Genomic DNA, 8,984 nt, shown 5'->3' on the forward strand with positions numbered 1-8,984 from the left:
GCAGAATTGGGCTTAGAGAGAAAGAGGCCACACCTGAACAACAAAAGACGCTTTCTGGAAGTAACTCTTAGGCATGTCTATAGGTATACATAGCTTCTCTGCTGTAAGCACAAGCATCAAGATCAAGGGCTTGACCTATTGTCTTGGGAGTCACTAATGTTTGAGACAGTATCAGGGGTTTCCCCCGTGGTAAAGCTTAATAGTTCAATATTTTTTCTCCCATCCCTCAAGGGACTTTTTGGCTTTACTTTAAAAGTTTGTGTCCTAAATCTGTTTGATCTTTATTGCTTCAATTAGTGGTTTGGACTCTCCCTACCCCCAGATAACTAAGTCTCTGTGTTCTTTTCCATTTCTTGTGTTCTTAACTCCCAATATATTAGAAATTCTTTCTTCTGCAGTTTTTGGTTTAAGTCAAATATAGGGACAAGTAGGTGTGGGCACAGGGAAGAGTGCTTCCCCCACTGCTCCCCCTCCTCCCTTGCTGTGGCCCTAGAAGCAGCCTGGACCCTTCTGTCTTGCTTTAAACAGTCCTGAAGTTGCCCAGTACTGTATTTTCCAGAAATTTCCACCTCCTTTTCATTCCCAAGGCTAACACTTTGGTTCAAGACTTTATCATCTCTTAATTGGACTACTGCAGGTTTTTTTACTGGGACCCTTTGTTTTCAGTGTCTCTTCATTCTGATCTGTTCTGCACAGTATGATTAGAAGCTTCCCATATTTCAACCATCATCATGTTTCCCTTCTTGTGTAAAAACATGCAATAGCTTTCCATCACCTAAAGTCTAAATTTAGCCTTTATCAGAACTTTCCACATAAAGTTCTTCTGGCTGCACATTAAAGTCACCTGGGGAACTTTTAAAACAACATTCACGAACCCATACATCTTAGGTCAATTGAATTTTTTTTTTTTGTTTTTAGCTTTTTTATTGTATAGTATGACATGTATACAAAGCAAAGAAATTAAGCAATAGTTTTCAAAGCACTCTTCAAAAAGTGGTTACAGGATAGATCCCAGAGTTTGTCATGGACTACCATATGATCCTCTCATATTTTTCCTTCTAGCTGCTCTAGAATATAGGAGGCTAGAGGGCTTAAATACTTTTTTATCATCACAATCAACTATTTTTCCTTCTTTTTTTGTGAACAATAACATAAATCCAAAAAAGCTGTAAATTTCTAAGCACGGCACCACAATTAGTTGTAGAACATATTTCAGACTTTGAAATGGGTTACAATTTCACAATTTTAGGTTTTTACTTCTAGCTGCTCTAAAATACAGCTAAAAGAGATCCATTTAATGATTCAGCATTCATAGTCATTTGTTGAGTCCTATCTTCTATGTATAATTCCACCATCACCGTTGATCTTTCCATACCTCTCTTTGGGTTGTTTGGGCTATGGCAATTCTAAATTTTTGATATTGGAAGGGTCTGTCTCTAATATGGGGTAGGGGGATGGAAATATCTGATGTTCTAGAGAGGCTGGGCTAGGTTTCAGGATTTAACTAGACCAGGGACCCATCTGGAGGTTGTAGGTTTCTGGAAAGTTACTGTAGTGCCTGGAACCCTTGTGGAATGTTTTAAATTGCCCTAGGTGTTGTTTAGGATTGACTGGAATGGTCCTGGTTGGGGGTTGGCAGGTAGCAAGGTCTACCTGAAGCTTGTGTAAGAGCAACCTCCAGAGTAGCCTCTTGACTCTATTTGAACTCTCTCTGCCACTGATACAGAAACTTTATTAATTAAACATTTCCCCCCCTTTTGGTCAGGGTATAATTGTTGATTCCATGGTGACAGGTCTGGATTCATCCCTGGGAGTCATCTCCCACATCACCAGAGAGACTTTCACCCCTGGATGTCATGTCCCACGTAGGGGGGGAGGGCAATGATTTCACTTGCAGAGTTGGACTTAGAGATAGTGAGGCCACCTCTGAGCAACAACAGAGGTCCTCCAGAAGTAACTCTTAGGCATGCCTACAGGTAATCTAAGCTTCTCTGCTACCTACATAAGCTTTGCAAGAGTAAGCCTCATGATCAAGGGCATGGCCTATTGTTTGGGTGTCCCTAAATTTCGACACAGTATCAGGGGATTCCCTGATGGTAAGGTTTAATAGTTTTATAGTCTTTCTCCCCTCCCTCAGGGGACTTTACCAATACTTTTTGATTATCTGCTTAATATACTCTAGGATGTGTCCAAGCATTCCAATAATCTATACAGGATTAAAGGATTCTTATTCTGTGTTTCCTGTGTTTCAGTTGTTCAAATGAGCTATAGAGATAGGCTGAATTCGATTATGCACTACAGAAAATCTCAGGTCCAGATCAAATAAACCTTTCTTTCATTGGTGTCAAAGAGTATGTGTGGTTCTAAAATATAGACACTGTCTTCCTTACCTTTATGTTCTGGATTACTTTAACCCCAACCTATTTGGCTTCATTCTTAATCTCTAAATATCAGGTTATATATAAAAAACAGCCTCTCAAAATCCAGAAATAATAATCACCACTCTGGACTTAATGTGTCTGCTCTAAAAGCTAGGCCCCTGTTTTCTTAAAGGTGATCATACTATTGTTGTTTTGTTTCTGGCTTATTTTGTGTCACCAAATGTCCCGCATGTTCATTCACATTGTTGCATTCCTCACGACGTTGTTCCTTAGGTCAATTGGTTTTTGACAAGAGTGCCAAGACATTCAATGGTGAGAGAATAGTCTCTTCCAGAAATGGTGCTCGGACCACTGGATCTCTACATGTAGAAGAATGAAGTTGGACACTTGCCTTATACTGTATACAAAAATTAACTCCAAATGGATGAAGTACTTAAATACAAGAGCCAAAATTATAAAACACTTAGAAGAAAACACAGGATAATCTTCATGTCCTTGGATTTGGCAAAGGATTCTTAGATATGACACTAAACTCACAGTCAACAAAGGAAATAAGTAGATAAATTGGACTTTTTCAAAATTAAAAACTTGTGTATGAAAGAAAGACACTATAGGACTTCTGGGAAGATGGCAAAATAGGATAGGTCAAGTTCACCCCTACTCCAAGGAACAGCTAGAGAAGGGACAGAAGAAGGACCAGTAGACCAATTCTGGGGTGTGGGTGACCTGGGAGGGTCTTCTACACCACATAGGGAGGCCCTGATTGAAAAAGAAAAATTGAGATGCAGAGAACCAGAGACCAGCCAGTTAGTGCATGCACCTAATGCACTGCTTTCCATACAGAGGCCCTGAGTGGTCAGGAGTTCATGGACAGGGAGGTAAGACAAGGAAGTAGGCCTAGCCATGTCCCTTGAATGCGCTACTCATGCGCACTGTCCCCTCCCTGCAACCTGTGACTCCCCCCATACGCCGCACACCTGAACCCTGTCACCTGTCTCCCACCACTGCGCTCCAAGTACCCTCACCCCAACCTGCATACCTGCCCCACACCCTCACCCTATGCATGCGTTCAAGCCTGTCCCAGCCTGATCCACCTTCCCTGTGCAAGCACAGCCTTGCTCTTCCTCTTCAAGACCCATGTACCCACCATCAGCCCCTCAACCCCACCCTCCACCTCCCTGTACCCTGCAGGCAGTCAACTGTGCATCCAGGCTGCAGCCACTCATTTTCATACCCTGGTCAGACCAACACCCAGTCAGTACAGTCTCTCAACCCTTCCCGGCACCCATGAGCTCTGCGCATGCACACATCAGCATCCAGCCCCACAGATGCATGCACACGCACACTCACGTGAAGCCCCTCAGCTCTGGGGAAACTGACCTGTACGTCTGGATCACATCTGCCGCCAGCCCACACAGGCAGAATTGCACACACCGCTACCCTCAAGCTCTGTGCACATGCATGCCTGGGCCCTGCCCGCCCCCATCCACACATACCAGGACCCTGCCCCCACAGATCCACACACTGGCACAGCCACACCCTTCCTTCTGGGCACCCACATATGTGTGCATGAATCTCTTGACCCCTGCAGCCCAACACCCCCCTGCCCCACACACGTGCACACCCTCGTCCTACCCCATGGTATCAGTGCCCTTCTCCCACACCTGGCAGGTGCTCTCAGGCACGTCTGTGCCACAAAGCCTCTACCCTGAACAAGTGGGCACCCCTAACCACCCGATTTCTGCGCCTGTGGACCTGCATCAGGGCCCCATCCACCCGTCATCACCCACACCTGACACGTTCCACAACCTCCATGACCTGTGCCCTAGCACATCTGTATTGGATGCCCCATTGGGGCCCCCCTGACCCCAACTCATGCAAGGATCTGCTCGTACCCCAAACTCCCTGTGCCCTGACTTCTGTGCCCTGTATTCCCCATACTGGGACACCCACAAACCACGTGCTTCACACTCCAACCCACATCCTGCCTACATACCAGCTCCAGCACATCTGCTTAGTGCCTCCATTCACCTCCTGCCATGCCGTACCTCTGTGTCCCCCATGCCACCAAGGCCTGCCTGAACTGCACCTCACCCCCATGGCCCCCACACTGCACAACTACAAAACCATGACCCACACATCATGCTTACAGGCACCAGCATAGGGTTCCTGACCTGTGCATATACCCGCACCACAACCCATCACACCACTGTTGTGCTCTTCCCTATACGCTGCATCCTGCTCCATGTCTGTCACACAAATACAAAGCTTTAGACTACCGAAGGAAATCAACAGCCAAAGTAACCCTAACAAGATATTTACATATCACAAAGACAACAGAAGATTACTAACTATGAAGATGCAGACGTATACAGCCCAGTCTAATGACCAAATTAAAACACCAGAGGAGATACAGACTTTGAAATAACTAATCAAAGATGTTCGTATACCTTTACTAAAGAAAATCAGCTAATGATACAAAGGTGATCAAAAAGACACTAGAAGAGCATAAAGAAGAATTTGAGAGAATAAATAGAAAAATAACAAATATCAGAGATTAATGATGTTGTAGACCAAATGAAAAATATACTAGAGACAAACAACAGCAGATTTGAAGAGGCAGAAGAAAGAATAAGCGAACTAGAAGACAGGACAATTTTTTTTTTTGAAGGCACAAAAGAACAAATGGTAAAAAAGATGGAAATATTTGAATTGGATCTCAGGGAAATGATGGACAAAATAAAGTGCACAAATATAAGAATCATTGGTATCCCAGAAAGAGGAGAGAAAAGTAAAGGATTAGGTACATTAGTGGAGAATATAATGGGGGGAAATTTCCCAACCTTTATAAAAGACATAAATATGCAAATCAGAGAAGCCCAATGAACTCCAAATAGAATAAATCCAAATAGGCCCACCCCAAGACACATAGTAATCAATCTGTCAAATATTGGAGAGAAGCAGAAAATCCTGAAAGAGGCAAGAGAAAAACAATCTGCTACATAGAAGGGAAACCACATAAGACTGAGTTTGGACTACTCAACTGGTGTGGAGGTGAGAAGGCAATGGTATGATATATTTAAGATCCTGAAAAGGAAAGACTTCCAGCCAAGAATTCTGTACCCAGCCAAATTGTCCTTCAAAACTGAGGGAGAGATTAAAATTTTCACAGACATCTCAGTCTTTATCGTCTGTCTTTCCTTCTGGTTTCATATATGCTCCCCCAGCCCTCCTCTCTCTATCATTCTCAAATTCAGCTTCATTCAGTATACTTATATTATTGTGTAGGAATGCCTAGAGTGTACAATGATAATGACTAAATGTACAAATTAAAAAATGTTTTTGCATGAGGAAGAACAAAGGAATGTCAATATTGCAGGGTGTTGAAAATAGATGGTCATTCATATTTTAAAACTTCAACTTCTGTGTGAGAGTAAAGCAAAAAATATACATTTTAGTGCATTTCCTAATACAAATATAGTCAGGTCGATTGAACACCATAAGTGTGTAGAACCTTGAATAGGGCATGAGATTTTGTAGGTTTGTTCAGAGTGATGCCCCAATAAAACCCAAAGTGATTTGAACAGTGAATAAAGAAATATTTGCACAGTCCCCTTGAAGGAATGGTGAGAAAGGGGGAAAATTCAACTTCCCCATTTGGAGAATTTCTGATATTCTCACAAGCAGTGAGGACAACCAAATCAATAGGCCAAGCCCTCAATCTTAGGGTTTATTCATGTGAAACTTATCCCCACAAAGGATAGGCTAAGCCTACCTAAAATTAGGCCTAAGGCTCACCCCAGAAAATCTCTTTTGTTGCTAGATGTAGCCTATCTCTCTCTCAGCCAACATGGCAAACAAACTCACTACCCTCCCCCTCTCTACTGGGACATGACTCTCAGGGGTATAAACTTCCCTAGCAATGTGGGACAGAAATCCTAGAATGAGCTGGGACTCAGCATCAAGGGATTGAGAAAACCTTGACTGAAAGGGGGAAGAGAGAAGTGAGACAAAATAAAGTGTTAGCGGCTGAGAGATTTGAAACAGAATCAAGAGGTCATCTTGAAGGTCATTCTTATGCATTGTATAGATATCCCTTTTTTAGTGTAAGGACTATTAGATAGGCTAGAGGAAAGTGCCTGAAACTGTAGAGCTGTGTTCCAGTAGCCATGTTTCTTGAAGATGATTGTATAATGATAAAACTTTTGCAATGTAACTGTGTGATTGTGAAAACCTTGTGTCTGATGCTCCTTTATCTACGGTATGAGCAGCTGAGTAAAACATATGGATTAAAAGTAAATAGTAGGGGGAACAAAGGTTAAAATAAATTGAGTAGAATGAAATACTAGTGATCAATGAAAGGGAGTGGTAAGGAATATAGAAAAAATATAGGGGGAACAAAGGTCAAAATATATTGGGTAGAGAGAAATACTAGCAGTCAATGAGAGGGAGTGGTAAGGTGTATGGTATATATGAGTTTTTTCTTTTTTCTTTTTATTTCTTTTTCTGGAGTTATGCAAATGTTCTAAGAAATGATCATGGTGATGAACATAAAACAATGTGATGATATTGTGAGTCATTGATTATATACCAAGAATGGAATGTTCATATGTTAAAAATGTTCATGTTTGTATGTTAATATGTTTTGTCAATAAAAATTAAAAAAAAATTTTTTTCACAGACCACAAAGGCTGAGAGAATATGTCAACAAGTGACCAGCTCTATAAGAAATACTAAAAGGCACTTCTGCTGGCTAAAAAAAAAAAAAGGAGAGGGAGGTCTGCAGGAGGTCACAGAATTGAAGAGTACCAGTAAGGGTAACCTAAAGGATAAAAAGAGAAAGAAGGAAAGAACATACAGATCTGACAAATAAAATCCAAATGATAGAAAAGCCCAGAGAGCTTAGAGAAAAACCCTGAAGAAGCTAAGAGAGGGGGCTTCTTCCAGGACCATGGTACTGAATGGAAAGGACCAAGGTGACACCAAGCCAGGGCGTATAGTGGCAAAGCCATTGGCTGAGCTGCAGTTGCCAAACAAAGATGTGTGGACCCCGAGAGACGTGGGGAAATTGTGAGCCTTCAAGTAGTTAGTGAGGGCAGTTGCGGGAACCAGTTCCAATTGCTTCAGGCCCAGGCAACGGCTGCAGCCAGCTGGCACCTTTCATGCAGAAGCAGCTTGCTCCTTTCTGCGCCCGGCCACCCTTGATCCTGGCTCTGGAGATCATCAGGTTCCACATCTATAAACGGAAGGTACCGATCCTGATATTCTTGGTGGCCGCCTGCGGCTTCATTCGCTGGAGCAGCAATGAGTGACAACGGAAGAACGAGGCCCTAGCCCCACTGTTGCTTCTGACACTGAGCCTGCCTGGGGCAGCCATAGGATCTCAAACTTGTTGCCTGCTTCTCTGGTCCCAGCTGCACCGTACCTGGAGGCAGGCAACTTGACGCCTCAGTACAGATCTCTAGTTTACAAGTGAACTTTGACCAGATGCTGAGAAATGTAGGTAAGTCCAGCTCCTGCTCTGTCCCCACCGCCTGACCCGGGAGCTAGTGCTTGTCATCCAGATGCATAATCGGCTTGAATACCTCAGTTGCTGCTGGACTCATTTTGAAAAGGCCAAGACATCGATAACGTTCTCATCGTCCTTTACCACGATTTCTGGTCGACAGATAAATAATTTTATTGCCGCTGTGGATTTCTGCCCCATTCTGCAGGTGTTCTTTCTTTGCAGCATTCAGTTATACCCTAATGAACTTCCAGGCAGTGACCCCAGAGATTGCCCCAGAGACCTGGAAAAGAATGCAGCTTTGAAAATGTGATATGTTAATGTTGATTATCTTGATTCCGTAGTCCGTTATAGAGAGGCCAAGTTCTCCCAAACCAAACACCCCTGGTGGTGGAAGCTACATTTTGTTTGGGAAACGGTTAAAATTCTTCAAGACTATGCTGGCCTTATACTTTTCTTAGAGTAGGATCATTGCGTAGCTCCAAACTTTCACCATATCTTCAAAAAGATGTGGAAATTGAAGCAGCAAGAGTGTCCTGAGTGTGATGTTCTCTCCTTGGGGACCTATATTACCAGTTCTAGTTTCTATGGAATTGCTGACAAGGTAGATGTGAAAACTTGAAAATCTACAGAGCACGATATGGGTCTACTCTTGACCCGGGATGCATAGCAGAAGCTGATTGAGTGCACAGACACTTTCTGTACTTATGATGATTATAACTGGAATTGGACTCTTCAATATTTGACTATCATTGTCTTCCAAAATTCTGGAAAGTGCTAATTACTTGAGTTCCAAGGATTTTTCATGCTGGGAACTGTAGTATGCAGCACAAGAAAAATCTGTAGACCATTTACCCGGAGTGTCCAATTGAGTCACTCTGTTTTTTAAATTTTTTAAAATTTAATTTGATTGAGGAATAGTTTACCTATAATAAAGTGCTCCCATTTTATGTATTTATTTTGATGAGTTTTGACAATAATCCAATTTCTTTATCTTTTCACCTGTTGGTGGCTCTTGGGGTTATTTTCAGGTTTTGGCTAAATAAAGGTCTTAAGAACATCTCTGCATTAAAAAAAAAAAATCCAAAGGATAAGAT

General features: G+C 42.5%; 1 pseudogene; it reads left to right on the plus strand.

Moving 5' to 3' along the window:
- Positions 1-7,146: 7,146 nt before the first annotated feature.
- On the plus strand, positions 7,147-8,776 carry LOC143661155 (alpha-1,6-mannosyl-glycoprotein 2-beta-N-acetylglucosaminyltransferase-like; annotated as a pseudogene).
- Positions 8,777-8,984: the final 208 nt, after the last annotated feature.

The sequence above is a fragment of the Tamandua tetradactyla genome, chromosome 17 (assembly GCF_023851605.1).
Source record: "Tamandua tetradactyla isolate mTamTet1 chromosome 17, mTamTet1.pri, whole genome shotgun sequence".
Classification (NCBI taxonomy): domain Eukaryota; kingdom Metazoa; phylum Chordata; class Mammalia; order Pilosa; family Myrmecophagidae; genus Tamandua; species Tamandua tetradactyla.